Source organism: Balaenoptera borealis (assembly GCF_965194805.1).
Source record: "Balaenoptera borealis genome assembly, chromosome: 17".
NCBI lineage: Eukaryota > Metazoa > Chordata > Mammalia > Artiodactyla > Balaenopteridae > Balaenoptera > Balaenoptera borealis.
The window spans coordinates 82,060,141-82,077,333 of NC_138876.1; the positions used below are offsets into that span (position 1 = coordinate 82,060,141).

Sequence of the window (17,193 nt, forward strand, 5' to 3'; positions counted from 1 at the left end):
TCCTTGAGGGTTGAGTATCTACAGGGATTATTTGGAATTGCTCTAGACAGGAGATACATCTATTCTTCCCCATTTATTTATTTATCCCATCATTTACTTAGGACCTCTCAGCTGAAAGAGCAAGGAATATATGTGCATATGATAACCCATGTTGGAATGCATGTATTTACAAAGATTTCCATGCATAAGCACCTGTATCTTTGTTAAGCTAACCGTGAGCTCTCAGTGAGGTTTGCGTCTCTAACACGTGACTACATGGACCTTCCTAATTTCTCCCCTTGTCTGTCTGTGGATTCCCACCCCCCCAGGGAGCCACCATTCACTTACCTAGTTGTTCAGCCCCAGCGTACAGGGACAGCCACACAGGAGCTGTTAACACATATCCCTGTGGGAAACAATTTTATCCACTAGAGCACAGTTTATTTTGCCTTTAATATTACAAGCTGCACTCATTTCTAAAATGATGAGTGTGAACCCCTTTTCTCCTCCCCGATTTCAGTGAGATTTTTTCAGACCTTGTATTACAGTTAGATTCTTTGCCATAATAGGGTCTCCTGACCCCTTAAGAATTTTTTAAAATTTTCATACATCAAGCTGACTCTGTGCTTTAAATTTCCATGGGATTTGACAAGTGCATAGTGTCATGTATCCACCACTACCGTATCACACAGATCACTTCACAGACCTGAAGAATCCCCTGTGCTCCACCTGTGTACCCCTCCTTCCCTCCCTGTGAACCCCTGGTCAACCAATGATCTTTTTACTATCTCTATAGTTGTGATTTTTCCAGAATGTCACATAATTGGCATCATACAGGACAGAGTCTTTTCAGACAGTCTTTTAAAATTTAGAAATATGCATTTAAGATGTATCCATGTAATTTCATGGCTCAATAGGTCATTTATTTTTATCGGGATAAAATTCCATTGTTAGGAAGCACCACAATTACACTTATCCAGTCAAAATTACGCTAACCCTCCACCTTAAACAGAACCATGACTAGCTGAGGTGCTTGCTAAGGGCAAAGGTAGTAGAAGGTAGTTTTCAATACCAGTTACAACCATGTGTCCAGCTGTAGAAATGAGAACTGTAATTGTATGAGAATTTCTTCCTTATTTTATTATAAATATGATGATGAAAATCTTTGTTTTTAGATCTTTGTTTTAGAAGAAACAAACTGATTGGAAACTGATTAACGGGCCCCCCCAAAATAAAGTGGTTAAAGCAATAGGAGTAACAATGACACCTGCAGTCACTTGGGTCTGATTTTAGAGAACCTTTTGTACGTTCTGTGGTGGGTACCTTGGGGGCGGGTCTGTATGCATCGTTCCCCTTTCTATATTGGTTAGGAGAGTGCTTGGTTATTTTAAAAAACGCCAACAAAAACAGTGGCTCAAACAGGATGGCAGTTTGCTTCTGCCTCCTGTAAGGGCCAAGCCAAGCAGCTAAGAGGTGATTTCACAGGGTCTGAAACCCACTCGGCCGCCCTCAGCTCCTGTGGCCGGAGAGAGGTCAGCCTCTGCCCTCACGCCCAAATGCCTGGTGGGGCAGAGAATGGGAATTGAACACATCACGTCCCTCACATTCCACCCTTCTCATCACAGCGCCACACGCGGCGACACAGGGACAGGGAAAGCAGCCCTTCGGGGGGCAGCCTGCGAGGAGCTGGTGTGGGTGTCCCAGGGGAGGGGCCAGCAGCCGGCCCCAGCCCCCAGCTGAGAACCCCCCGTCCCCTTAGAAAGAGGCCTCCTTTTAAGGCCATTTTTTGCAGGCCTTGAGATTATGGAGGACATTTTTTGCACTTTTTAGCATACACACACACATACACACACACACACACACACATATATTTATTTATTTATTTTAAAATTTTTTATTTTTCCTAAATGTTCTATCAGTTTTGGTCAGCTATGCTTACTCTGCTTGTGTGCAAAGCTGTCAAGAAGTTTTGGAATTTTCTGTCTCTCTCTGAGATTTTTTTTTAAATGAAACAACTCCAATCTCTTATTGATGTTTTGATAACTTACGGGGACTCTAAATGTCTACTCTGATTTTACAGCACTTAAATGTGTATTTAGGCAATTACGTCAGGTCCTTAAGTCATTTTCTTTTTTATGCTAACTCATTTTCACCCAATCTGTTTAGCTAGATTTTTATATTTCTGAGCGAATATTTATTTTTAATTACAGAGTTTTGATAATACTCCACGAAAAAGAGAAGAAAGTCTTTTTCAACACTTAATACTTAGAAAAAAAGAAGGAATTCTGGAAATGTATGAATACCACTGCAAGCCTACCAAATCAGAAATGAAACAAACAGGATGTTGAAAGAGACCTATGTGCCAAAGGGAGCCCTCCAAAAATTTCTGGAATGCCTATTTTGCAAAAATCATCTCCTCCTCCAAATCTAGAGAATGGATAAAACACGCGAAATTATGTACAAAGCTGTAAAGCCTTGTCAGTGTGCGCAGAAATAAAGCAGGGAAGGTATGTAAGTGGGTGTCAGCATGCATGTCGCTACACACTCAATTTGTTTTCTCCCCTTTTTCCCCAAAGTTTTGATTAATGAAGATGCTGGCTTCACAGTGCCTAGACTTTACCATTCCAACACTTCAGCCGCGCTCCTTTATATCAAACCTCTAGCTCATCCACCCCCTCTGTATGCACAGCTCCTGAACTCCGCAAGCGCCGGGTCCATTCCACGTGGACATCCTATGCAGCTGGCCCAGGAGTCTGACAAAGGCACCTGTCCCACGCAGCCATGGGGTTCATGCTGCCCAGACGGGACGGGGAGCCCCAGGGCAGGTCTGGTTCCCTCACTGGCCATTTTCTTGTCTGGCACAGCACTGGCTCATGAAGGAAGGGTTAGGATCCACCGAGATCTCTCCAGATTCAAGGTCTTAATGTAAGCAGGCATCTGGATGGCCATATTTTCAAGGTACGGTGACAAATCTCTTTTGAAGTCAATTATTTTGTTGCTACTTTCAGAAATTTTCCTCCACGTGCACAGGTGTGTACAATACACAGTGGGACTGTCTCTAGTCTCATCTTCAGCAGTTCTAGGTAGACCAGTTTCCCTCACGGAGGACGCACTTCTCCTTCACGTGTCTGTTCTCTCCCAGTGCCTGAGGCATCTCAGCTTGTGACCCTTTTTCTTCACCATGAAAACATTTTCCTTTGTATGGAACCAAGTTTCCAAACTAAAACAGTTTTCCATCTAAGAGACAGATAAAATCACTTAGGGAATGGTATTTATTTACTGAGCCACAGGAGGCTTTGTTTCGTCTAAATGCTATAGAAATCCAATACGAAAAACACGTAAGTGCTGACCAGTCCCCATTGGTCAGGGCAGGGGACAGGCTCCCGTCCCCAGGTTTGCTTTCTTTCCCACATCAGATTAAGCCACTTTCTCCAAGCCCAGAGGTCTGCAAGGCCGAGTTTAAAGGCCACTGTCCTAGGTAATTGCTCTGGGCCCTGTCACCCTTCGGGCCTCAAGTGTTCCAGGCAGAGGTCCTCACAGAGGGGCCAGAAAATCAAACCCCTTGTGCGCCTTATTGCAGTGACACTATCCATCCACAGGGGCTTTGGAATCGGAACAAAAGATAAGCCACTGACCACACAAAATGCTAACAATACACCAAAGTCTAGTAATACAATTAAATAAATTTGAAAGTGCTGACATAATGTTGTTAGACATAGTTACTTATTAAGATCTTTTTCTATCACTCCAAAAATAACAACTCTGATATTTTGACTAACTGAATGTTTAGATATTGAGGGGAAAATATTTGATCACCATGTTATTTCAAAACAATTACCATATTTTTCTATAGTAAGAACAATACTTTCATCATCTTGTTTTTAATATCCAGCCCTTGGTTTGAACAATAATGAAAAATTTTAACAGACATGTGATTTATCTTTTCCCTTTGCAACTATTGACATAAATTCTGTTGTGAATTTAAAGAGGGAAATGGAACAATATTAATGGCTGCCATTGAAAATTCAAGGACTGACATAAATTGGAAAAACTGTTCTATTATTTTTTGAAAATGGCAAAACTTAAAAAAAAGAAATCTTCATTCATTAAGAGGCCTAGGAGAGCGGTTGAGTTGTACTTCAGAGAGAGGCAGCTCAAAATTTACTGTGCAAAGGAATGGCCTTGGGATCCTGTTAGTGCATCCCTGGGGGGAGGTGAGGCTCCCAAGAGACGGTCAAGGCCCTTTGGTTCTTGGACCATACTTATTAGCAAGGCTACAGATGAGGAATCTGGCCCAAGGAAATATATGGCTTTAGCATCAAAGAGAGAGGTCTAGAGCATCTAAAAGGTGGTCAAAATATGGTAGAATAGCACTGGCAACTTCCCTTTCACAGAGTCCTTCACCATCAAAATAGCTCTTCTCCTGACAAGCTATGTATTTTAACACTAATATGTAAAACCATGGTTCACAGCAGGGAACACGTGCATTCAGCTCCATTTTATAAGAAAGAATATTATTATTTATTAATACTATTAAAAGGTGCAAGATATAATGTTCAAAACATGGAACAATAATTGCATGATGGTAATAATTAAAATAAATCTCTCACATAATATTGAGCAGAGTTCGCTGTGCTATACAGCAGGTCCTTGTTGGTTATTCATTTTAAACATAGCAGTGTGTACATGTCACAAACCGGTTCGTGATCAGACCTTTAAAGATTATCTCAATTTATGAATCCATCAAGTATCTAATCAGATTAACAGATAATAAAATGTTAAAAACAAGCATAGCCTTGACCATCATTTTAATCTAACCTCCTCGAATACTACCGAGGAAAGGGAGGTCCAGAAAAGTGGTATACATTCTCTAAAATTCCTCAATTTTGTGCCCAAATTTGAAATAGAACTCAATATTGTTAAACCTACATGAGCTCTTTCTCCAATTGTGGCTTAAATATTTATCGAAGCACAGTGTTAGGTTTGTGTGAAATAGGAGACACATGTCACATTCATAACTGGAAAGACAAAGTATAAACATAATATTTGAAAGGAAATGTTAACTTTGTAGTAAAGGGGATCTAGGTTTGAATTCAGGCCACTCACTTGCTGTCTATGAGTACCTGTCAAATTATTTAAGTTCCCTAAGGTTTGTTCATCCACTATAATCTCAGGTTGATGATCTCCACCCCCCCACCCCCCTGGGAGAATGGGGGAGTTTAGTTAGAATATATAAGAGGTAATTAGGGTGCCCACACACAGTGGATGTCCAACAGTGTTGATGAGAATGACATGTCTTACATAGTAACAAATACAAATCAGAATATGGCACACTTCTGCTTAGACCAACTCCAAACGGCATAAACAGGAATGTGTCTCTGTCCACCGAGTGACCTGAGAAGATCCACGAATAAAGTGCAGTGCCTGAGCACTGAGCAATAAAGAACCTTAGCCCCGGGCTCCTGGCTCTCACCTCAGAAAGCAGAGCCCGACTCAAGAGCTTACAGGCTGGGCCACATCGTAAAGACGGCAGAATAGGAGTTTTCTAGCATCCTTCCCCCAAAGAACACCAAGTTTGAGAAACACCCATGGCTGAGAGTTCCTCTGTGGAAGTCTGGGGGTCCAATGGAGAAGTTCCCAGCAAATCGCTGGAGGGAAAAAAAAAAAAATCCGAGACATTGAAGAGGGTCAGAGGAACAGTTTCCCTTAACCCAGGTCACCTCTCCCCTAAGAGAGGTGCTTTCCAGTATATCACAAACGTACCATAGTAATAAAAAAATGATAAGTACTTTTCTCCAAGAGAAAAAAAGAAAAAAGAAAAAAAAAATGCGATCTGCCAGATGTTGGTAGAAAACTGGATTACCAAGTAGATGCTAAGCAATCCAAGTGTTTGGGATTAATTATATGTAATTATATATAACATATATATACACATAATTATATTACATACACATTTATATATGGTTGTGTAGTAGATACTTGGGAAATGATGATGGGTTGCCTGGTATATATAAATCACTGCCAAGTTTGCTGCCCTGTTTAGTGTGATGGGAAGAAACCCTGAAAGATTTGGAGTGCTGATGGTCTGTCTGTGTGGGGTGTGTGTTTAGCATTTCTGCGTGAATAGTAAAACTAGTCAGTAAAAGCTGTTGATTATCACGTTCATTGAGATTTAGAATCATCATTCATTTATCCTAACGTCTCTTCTACACAAAGACTTATATTTCTAGGAAAGTTGTCTGGTTTTATTTTTTTTAACATGACCGTTCAGTGAATTAAATGAGTACAATATAGTCAGAAAAATCTGAAACACATTCATGTACAAAGAAAGAAAAAAGCATCACAGCGGAAGAAGCAGAAGTAAGACAATGAAAGACCAGAGGTTTAAATTCGGACCAAGGCCTGAAAGAAGCCAATAGGAAGAACTAGAAAAATACTTTGAAATAAGATTTTTAATCTTTAATTTTGAAGCTTTTTACCTTAAAATCTACTCCCTTGATGCTGAAAGATATTTTAAAAAGTGTTTAGGATGGGAGAAGTTGACAGACCACTCTGGGCTTTTTTTTCGCACATTTAATTTAGAACACATTTGTTTTCATATTTCATTTAGACATTTGTGTCGTATTTTAGACAGATTCACAGAATCATTCTGAGATTGGAAAACATTACTAGCACGGATGCAAGATCAGCTCAAAGCAAACTTTCCTGAAAACAATGATCACACTGGGAGCGACAAGGGAAACAGAGATGCAAAAACTGGAGCTAAGCCAGGGTTTTATTGTGTGATAACATGCAAAGCAAGCGGACTGGGGACCACGGACATGCCAGCAGGTTACAGCACGCAGACCCAGAAAGTGGGACGCGTAGAGCAGTGTAAGGTCCAGCCCTGGCCGGGTGTCAACTGCAGGCTGGCCAGTGCAGCAGGTGCCGAGCAGGCCCCGGAACGGAGAGTAGGAATACAGCAGAAAAGTGGGAAACCCAGAGCCGCTGCCCAGCAGGGGCGATTCCATGGATCAAGGCGGTGAACTCAGAGGAAGACTGAGCACAGAGTAGGGTGAAAGGCGTGCCTATCTGGGGGAATCTTGCCATTCACGTACCCGGGGAAGGAACTAGCTGACAGCTTCAGTTACGGCAGCAGAGGCGAAAGGGAAACATTTCTGCAGTGGGAAAGAAGGCAGAACAGATCAAGTTCACGACATGGCAGCTCCGTGGGGTGATGTGTCTGTGGATGGTGGCCGATGAGGGTGGCGGGAAGGCACTTCTGAGGTCACGTAATGCCAGCACACAAAGCTCTTAAATACTGAGAGACAAAGGGTGTCCAACTGTGTGCAAATTCACGTGCAATGATAGGAAATACAAATGTCTGGCAGGAAAATGTTCTGTTGTCGCACTTGATGGTTTGAGCTTGAAAAAATCAATCGAGGCTTAAAAAACATTTCTGTATCTGCATAGAAGTTGGTAATTTTTCTAATTTACTGACTGAATTTGAAATCTGTGAAAAATAACATGGCATTAACCCAACACTGCTGAAGTAAACCATCCTTTCTACACCTCCAGCAGTGTCATTTCGTAATTTCAGTGATTTCAATTATCCACATAATCATTACAGGGAGAATTCTTAAAAGAATGAAGTAGTTAGGAAAGTTGAACGTAGTATTATTGGGTCAGCATTTCCTAAGCCCTATCATTGCAAAGCTCATCAGAAATCTTGAAATGTGAACTGGGGTCCTGGGCTAACTGTCTCCGGAATCGCCCAGCTGGCTTTATGCCGTTCTCTCTGTGTGTCAAAGGCAAACATGGAACTGGCTCCCTTCTACGGTGTTTGAGGGTTTCCTGAGGACACATGGAGATAAATGGTCTTGACTTTTGCTTTTATCCTCATTAGGTAAGTGAGGTTAACACAAAACAGAACAAAACTTGCTCTACTGAGCAGGAAGCAGACACAAGAGTATCAGCATCCCTCAGACAAACTGCAAATGACCAGCAGCACAGCTTGTGCGGCAGCTCTAAGGTTTCTCTAACTTTTGTTCCTATCAAGTTCAAGGTGCTTTTGAAACTAGCCCACAGCCCCTGGAGGATGCCGGTCCCCCACTGCTGGCCAGTATAGCAGCTCCACCCCCAGCACAGGCGGAGCTTGCCGCGTGGTGAGCACACAATGAATACTTGAAAGAGGCCTCACGTTATGTCAGGGCAGCTGGAAAAGGCTTGTATGGATAAGCTGAGCTTTGGATTTTAAAGGACCAAGCAAGTACTTGAGACAACAAAAAAAGAGGAAACAAGCGCGGCTTCCAACTACACACAAACATCAGGGCTCCAGGCAACCGAAGGGAAGTGGCAGCTCCTATAGCCCAGCAATTACTGATGGTTGGCTTTCGAATTCATTGTATGGTTTTCTCTTATTAAACCTAGTTTGTCATTTTTAAAGGAATACAAGATTAAATTGCTTGATATTCCTTAAAATCACGTCACTAAGCACTTATTAACGTACTGGAAAATATCCTAGGTGCCAAGAGAAAATCACTCTGGAAATGCAGAAAAACATGAATGTGCCAACAGGACACGACCAAGAGATGAAGGCAGGGAACCTGTTTCAGAGTCAGGGCTCCTCAGTTTCCCTTAGGTCGGCTTATTGCACAGAAAACTATGTTAATGCAATATAAAATCTATTCATCTTGGTAATGGGAAGAGAAGCGATCATCCCCAAACGCAAGGAACATTTATATTGATTCTGGAATGCAGTTCTGAACCGACCTTAGAACATGGAAGTGCCTGATGCTCTGAGAATTCGTATCACTTCAGAGTAGCAATAACGCATGTCTCAGAAGCAGTACGTAGATTCATCTGCCATTTCGAGGCAGTTGCACTTCGCACACTGATGGATTGGCTCCTACGTGCCCGGATAGCACGGGGGGCAGGGGGGCAGCAGGTGGAGGGCAGAGTCCCGCCCCGGGAGTCCTAGCTGAGAAGACCCGAGGCAGAAACGCAGCTCCCATCCGTGCGGGCTGTGCGCGACGGGGCCCTGAGGCCTGTCGCCGAGGGAAGGGCCATGCCCGGTGGCGGGCCGGGCCGGGAACGAGGGGGTCCCCGTGAGGCGCTGAAGCCCGTCCTGAAGCAGAGCGGCTTCCAGGCCGGCTCTGGGTGGAGGGCTGCCGGGGGAGGAGACGTGCGTGTGCTAAGGGCACGCACTCGTGTGCACTCGATCGTGGCCGGAACAGGAGCGCAGAGCTCAGGCGGTGGTGTCGGCGCCCCGAGGCTGGGAAGCCGACCCGGGCGGGCTCGTGCTGCCGAGGCCCCTGGAGGTTTGAACCGGCTGTGGGTCAGGCCCTGTGCAAACACCACCCGAATGGAGCCTCGTGAGAGTTACTTTCTACTTGTGAAGATGAGGAAACGGGCTCTCTCTCAAGGGTAGAGCAACTGCCCAGTATAACACCACATTTATTTTTATGGTAAAACTGAACACTTCCTTTGGACTATAAATCCCTGGTCTGTCCAGACAGCACTGCGGTGCGCCCTGGACCCCTGCTTCTTCTTTTGTAAGAAGGGCAGATGAGTCTGGAAGTCTGGCTCAAAATGACCCGAATCTGTCCCCTCGAGGTGGGGACCGAGCGGGCATGTGACCTCAGCTCCCCCCTACCCCCAGGCTCCCTCACAGACGTGAGTGGAAGAAATAAGCCCCCAGATGGTGGCAGCACGCGGACGGGGAATCAGCAGCGCCCGTGCGATTCCAGAACCGTGAGACAGAAAACAGCAGTGGAGGGATCCCGGCAGCAGAAAGGCCGGGCCCAGAGCAACCTGGCAAGGCCGCAAGGGAGAGCGGGAGGAAACACAAAACCCTTTTGCTCCACTGAGACTTGAAGGCAAGGAATCTGGGTTCTTACCTTACCATCTTAGGATGCAAATATGCTTTCCAAGGACCAGGTAAACCCCTTGACACTGGCTCTTAAGACCTGGCGATGCCTCCCAGTTCCCTGGCCTCATTCCTCCCTAATGTGAAAGTACATAGAAAGACAAGGCTTGGGAGCTCACCTAGGATGATGTCTACTTGAGGATGTGTCCAGTTGGCTTTTGGGGAGAGAAATGAGAGAAACCTCTTTTTTCTTTTACATCAGAGCACTTATCTCCATTATTAGAGAAACAACTGGCTATAGATCTAATCCATATGGTAGGTGAGAATGTTGCTTGTGAAGTGAAAGTAAATATTCCCTAACTTCATATCAGATATTTCCATGGCTCACGAGGCCAGGGCTTTTCACAGGCTCATGGGGAAATGCAGGCATGATTTATTTCCCCACAATCCTATTTAAAAGTATGTATGCATATATGAGTATTTGTGTTTCCATATTTTATCCATGTAATTGAATTGAAAGCTCTTTGAAGGGCCCATAACGTCAGACTTCTGTGTAATGAATGAAGGAAGGAATGCATATTTGCTCTAGAAAGATTCAGGAGATATAAAGATGAACAATGTGTGTTCTCACTCTCAAGGATCTCACAGTTTAGGGTTTTTTTTTTTCAATTTTGTACATAGTATGTGCCCTGTACATAGCAGGTGTTCAGAATAATTAAACAATTTGATTTGGTAATGCAATGTTGTTAAACTAAAAAAAAAGATGGTTAGAATTAACTCAGTGGAAAAACATGCCAGGCAAATACAGATAAAATAAAATAAGGGTTAAAAATATCAACCAAAAAATCTACTTGAAAAGACATTATTTTATGTAAAGAAATTCCTGACATATCAATATAAATAAAAGTGTGCCACAATATAACACTGAAATACTAAAAAGGAAACTCGTATGAATATAAGGAAACATGGTCATTGCACACTTTGAATTTTGTCTGAATTTGAAAAACAATTAGAAAATAAGCCTAAAGTAAAAATGAATATCTAATGGAAGTCAATTTCCAGCTGATATAATATGTACACAGTATGCTCAGTTCCTTATAAATCAAGAATATATACTTTAACTTGTCAGGTGTGGCACACCGGAAGTACGATTCAGAGTGCAGAGCCAGGATCCCAGAGGGCAAGTCCAAGATCCCACAGGGTAGAGCCAGAAGGTCAGAAGGAGGAACCAAGGTCCCAGAAGAGAAACACAGGATCGCAGGGGGCAGAGTCAAGAGCCCCTTGGTTCATCCCAGGCCCTGTACCTGAACCTAATCAAGGCACCAATGAGGCGCACCCCGCTGGCTTTCGGAATCGCTCTGGGCAGTGAAAGCTGTGGGCCCCGGCGTCCCCTGCCCTGGAACGGGAGGGTCTGCCACGCTCTTCACCCGCCCCCGCCACCATGTAATGGTTGTGGAGGAGGCGATGGTGACGGCTCTCTCTGGTGCAGAAAGTGTTAGTTTGCTGGGGCTGCCGCGACAAAATTCCAGGCTGGGCGATTGACCATCAGAGATCGATTTTCTCACGGTTCTGGAGGCTGGAAGTCTGAAAGCAAGGCATCGGCAGGTTTGGTTTCTCCTGAGGCCTCTCTGCTCGGCTTGCAGGCGGCCGCCTTCTCCCTGTGTCCTCACGTGGTCTTCCCTCTGCGTGTGTCTGTGTGTCCAAGTTTCCTCTCCTTGTAAGGACACCAGTCGGACTGCGTAAGGGCTCACCCTAATGGCCTCATTTAAACTTAATCACCTCTTTAAAGCCCATCTTCAAAACAGTCATATTCGGAGGTCCTGGGAGTTGAATTTTGAGCCGATGTCATTCAGCTCATAACAACATCCTTCTGAACCAGACAAGGAATCAAACATGAGGAGCCTTATATAGACCTAGATGTGAGCTGGGTGGTTAAATCTTGACCTGGAGCAATAATGGGATGAAACTTTGGAGAGTCTGGGGGAGAGGTGAGTGGATTTTGCTTGTAGGAAGGATGCTGTGAATTGTGCTAGCCAGAGGGCAGAACGTGATAGATTATATCATCCAAAAATTGGCCACGGCAACAGTTCTGTTCCCACATACTCTTCTAGAACCCTGCCACCAACATCCAGGGGTGGAATCCATTTCCACTCCCCTTGAAACTGGGTGTGCGTGTGGGGACAGCTCAGATAGAAGGGACAAAGGATGCTGTGTGTCTCCTTGGTGACACCTGACAGGCGGGTGGCTTCCTCCTGGTTCTCTCTCTCTCAGGTCACTTGCCCTTGGAGCCCAGTCACCACGTTGTGAGGATGTTCAGGCCACAAGCTGTTGTGTCAGACTGAGGAGTGAATGAGTGAACCTTCAGAGGGGGACGGGGTCAGTCTTCAACTTGCCTACCTCACTGACCTCTGCTCAAATTGAAGATCTTTGAGCAAAAGCAACTTTGCTGTGTTGTTTTAAGCCACTAAGCTGTGTGGAATGTTTAAACACTGAGTTTTTTTGTGTGTTTTCAAAAATGACCATATATCAAAATTCATAGAAAAATATCAAATTCAGAGTATAGCACCATCAACCAACAGACTTAGAGTAAAGCAGTAAACGCCAAACCTAAACCTTCTCAGACAGAAGGCGAACTGCCTTTGCCATTGTTGTCATTTATGTACTGTCTTTTGGAAGACTGTCACTGGAGACCAGGCCATTCTGCCAGAAAGAAGAAAAGCCAGCCGCTCAACTGTTATCACTGCCTCAGGGCTTGAACGCCAGACACCCCGATCTCTCCACTCCACTGACTGATGTCTTATTCCTGACTTTGCTAGCCTGAGAAGCATGTACATTCATCACTACTGTGAGGGTGTTAAGGCCCAGGGCTTCAACTCTACTAAGCCTAGAACATAACCTGATAAAAAATGTGCATCTCATATATACTGAGTAATCACTATTTTTTTATTTCAAAAATCCATAGGATCTTTGCTTTGCTTTTCATTATCTGATAACCTCACTATATTAACTGGATATAGTGATCACATAAGAGTCATAAATATAATTTAACCAATGATTAAAGTAATTTTTATAAAACTACAGATAAAACATAGTAAAAGAAAATATTTCCTAAATCTGATATACTTTGCTTTTTGTTTCCTATTTACACTTATTCATTAAAAAATCCAATGCGGCATTAGTATCCTGTTTAAAACAATTTTCTTGGGTTTACCTTCTTTGGATTTTGCAATCCTCTGAAATTTTGTTTTTATGGTTAAAGTAAATCAGTCGTTAATTGCTTTCAATCATTCTAATATTCACGTCACTGGTTATTCTTTTGGAAATATCTCAATTCACTATTCTATTCTTAAGATGTAATTTCATACACTTTTTGACATAGAAATCATGGTTCTGACACACAGTTTTCCATGCAGCAGCTGGCTCATAAACGACTTTCTAGTTAATGCCATGTAACCTCTGTACGCAGTGCTGACGGCACCCTGGTCTCTGTTTCCCATCTTCTAGTGCAGGATTGAAAAATCTTCACTCACTGGGGGGTTAAGCTCCTTCAAGTTTAACTGAGTACGATCCCTCTGACTGGCATAAAGCCATTAGAAATTACTTTGGATTCAACAGCAAAGGCAGGAAAGTTTCAGTGACAAAATTTTGTGTGATTTGTGTGTTTCTTGGCTTTTCTGGTTTTGATCTCAATTTTGTTTCCTGGAAATAAAATCCCAGGCAGTTTTGCCTGAAGAAGGACTTGGGCTTAATCCAGAGCCATCGTGCTGATGGATCGGTCACAGGCTCCAGGCAGACCACTCGGCGTCTCTGGAACCCGCTGGCTTCAGCTCTGAAGGATGGATTAGACCAGAGGACATGCCGGTCCTTTTCCAGCACTGAACTACTAGGGCTCCCCACCCCCCAGCCACCCAGCCTGTGAGCCTGTTTGGATGTGCAGACAGGATTCCAGTCTCCATTTCCACCCTTCCTTCCATGGTGAGAGTTCGACCTCTTTACCTTTGTTCCCACGTCTCATGTGGGATAACAAGGTCTGCTCTGCCTGTTTCTCGTTACAGATGATTGCAATGAAATCACAGGATATGATATATTGGAAAATATTTTGTTCAGACACATACGATGTTAATAGTCCTTGAGGAGAGGAAATATAATATAAAGGGCTCAATTATAAATACGAAAAGGGAAAATGGAGATTAAAGTAGCATATTTTATGGCAAAGTAGAAGTCTTAAACATAGTCTAGCGAGAACGTACAGATGGAGCCTTAGAGCATCAGATAAAAGATTGATTCCTTTCCTTTTACAGGTTAAGCAAATATGAAAAGATGATTTTGCCTAGACCCCCTCATATAACTATATCTATAAGACAGTATGTATACATGTGAATAAAAATTATGTCCTCTCTTCTATTGATATGTTCATACTTGTTACAAATTATCATGGAGTCACAAATTAACATATACTATACCTTGAAGACACAGGAAGTCTGGGACTTAGTAAATAGAATGGGCTCATCACCACATGAGGTACTACTCATGCACTGCCTTGTAACAAAACGACTTAAAAATGAGAATATAAATGTATCATTAAATGACAACTGAGTCAATTTTGTTTATAAGTATTGAGTTAATCCATATAAAATTGCTGATACTGAAAAATTTGGGGCTGAGAAAAAATGTCAATTTTGTGTGTTTCAACCTTATAAAATGGCCCTCTAATTAATGGCTTTTAGCTTTATTTAAAAAACACACATACACAAAAATACAGAGAAAAATATGCAAACTATCCAGCTATAGATTGTTAAGTGCTTAAAACCAGTGTTTTCTAAATTCTAATGATGTGGACTAGGGCAAAGTACAGATCCATTATGTCCACATCGAGAAACTAACTTTAATTCTATTGGGTTTCTACATAAGACATACACAGACTGAATAGTTTTGCCCGAATTTAAGACAATGGGAAATTATGTGACTAGTTTTAATTCTCATAGGCACTTCTCAAATATTTTGAATGAGCCCACTGGGAAAAAATACAACACACACGATAGATGCTAACATCTCTAAACACATCTGGAAAGAAGTGCAGAGCGCGGGTTTCAGAAGGTAAATGAATTAGGACATTGCAGGATGTCCCGGGGGGGTACGGTCAGAGTGCAGTGTGTCTACAGCTGGACGGCACATCAGCTGAACGTGAAGCTCATCTTGCCCCTGTGGGTCTCACCACTTTCACTAGTTTTTAATGACTTTTATGGAGAAACAGAAAGAAATAAGGAGAGAGAAATATAGTGCAAAATACCTGTTTTACGTTTTATGTTTAATTTCTATGGAAATTTGTTTTCCCCACTTGTATGGAAAGTCTGCGAGAGCTCAGAGTTCATTTCCAGTTTTGTAAGAGCAGATCAGTAGTGAGAAGATGGGGAAAAACATTTGTCTTTGCATCAGTAACAAGCAACATAAGACTTCTCTTTTTATAATTGATTACTACCAGGTTTAGGTCTATCTAGCCAAAACAAGTAAGATAAGTTTACATAAACATCACCATGAGTGAGCATTTGTTTTTTCAAAGTGATTTTTAACTCATTTGGACTGATGTTCTTCTCCAGTAACATGTGTTTCCTTGGTTTCTCTTCCAACTTGTGTGGCTTCAGTTTTGTTTGGGGAACACAGATGACATATTTCAGGCAACCTAGAAGGTGACGTGATGGAGCCAATGGATGTACTGAAAGTTTTGGAGCCAAAACACCTCTTTCTAAATATATTTCTGGTTTGTCTACCTTAGCAAAACAATTCTTTCTACCTATTGATTTACATGTTAAGAACTATTTTTTTGCAATGCACAGAGTAAATTAGTTTCTGGTCAACTATGAAAATGTCTTGTCTTTACAACATAGTATAGAAACAAGCAGAACAATTATTATTCACGTAAAGCATACTGATGTTTTCTTCCATTGGACGTGCGTGTGTGTGTGAGATCAACAAGATAAATACTGCATGTTTTCACAGTTGTCTTTAGATGTTTAGTTTATCTTCCAGTAGGTGGCAGTCTGTGACGTTAAAAGGGTACATGGTATTATTCTGTAAGCTTTTAAATTACTTCATGTAGAACTGAAATGAGCAGAAGAAAAAAAAAATGCCTTTTATAGCAGCCTATTTATTCTGTGGAACAGAAACGAGTTATGTATTTATTGTCGTTCTGCATGTAATGACAAAATCACTACTGTACAAATAGTGATTATGCCATTTTGTGGTCCAGACTATAAGGGTAGTTTGGATGAAGGGAAGTTGAAAATCACAGTATTTGGGAGAGTACATTTAATCTGAGAATACAGAAATGGGTACTCATGCAAAACTTATTTTTTGGAAAATGGTCAGTTATTTTACTATTTTCTAGCATAGCTAAGAATGAATGAAAGGGTAACTTTATTTACATTTAGCCTATTATAATTCTACAAGGACAATTATCTTGTTATGTATCGAGGGTTATTCAGACTCTCAATATCAATTACCATTACGAGGCAAAAATAACAATTGTCACCTCCCAACTGGTACCACTAATGCTTGAGCCCAACCCTACTGACATTCATTTTCCTGTAATACAGTAAATCCCATTCATGTGGGGACAGAATTAAACGATTAAGCTGCTCTACTATCATGTTTTCTCTCCAACTGTGTGCTTTCTTCCTTCCTTCCAGTCACATTTTATTCTCTGCTGTGAGTCTTGTTCTTGTGTCAATCCTCACCTAAATTCATTTTCTGCATCTATCAGCTTTCACTATTCAATTGGGTAGCAAGCAGTAGATACTCTAATAAACACTTGTTGAATAAATTAATATAAATGTTTGTTGAATAAATAATATGTTAGATTGGCCTAATGTTTTGCATAGAAAGGAATATAGCAAATATTCATTAAACTGCAAGCCTGATTATACAGATGGGGAAGGAAAAAGTCCCATTTATGGAACAGAGAAAAAAATATTAGAGATTGTTCCTCTAATTCTTATTTGTCCCTGTTTGAACTCCAACACATTTACTGCCTTTTTATATAATACTGATCACTTCTCAATGTGCCAGGAGGAGTACTCCGTTTTATATTTCTATAGTTAAAAAAAGAGAGAGAAAGAGAGACCAATCTCTCCAAGGAAGCTTGGGATAGACCCATCTCTATTTATGCTGCCTTGCATTGAGTTGGCAAACTGTTATTTAGCCAGAAACAAACAAAAGACACCAACAAACAGTTGCAGCGATAAAAACCTCAAATAACTTCAACCTCTTTGCTTTCACCTATGACTGTCCCACATTTGCAGGTTTGAATGAGGTGAATCAAGTCTCAGTTCAAGAGTAAAATATCATTCTTTTGTGAACAAGTGAAGTAA

General features: G+C 42.0%; 1 protein-coding gene across 4 annotated transcripts in view; it reads right to left on the reverse strand.

Annotated features, from left to right (window-relative positions):
* Positions 1-17,193, reverse strand: part of SNTG1 (syntrophin gamma 1) — a 478,079-nt gene that overhangs the window by 214,263 nt on the left and 246,623 nt on the right. Inside the window, exon 1 of one of the 4 annotated variants that reach the window (XM_082363006.1) lies at positions 328-1,146. The exons of the other annotated variants lie outside the window; for them this stretch is intronic. The gene's annotated coding sequence lies outside the window, so the exon portion shown is untranslated. Of the gene's footprint in view, positions 1-327; positions 1,147-17,193 lie in introns of those variants that run through there. 4 annotated transcript variants of the gene reach the window in all.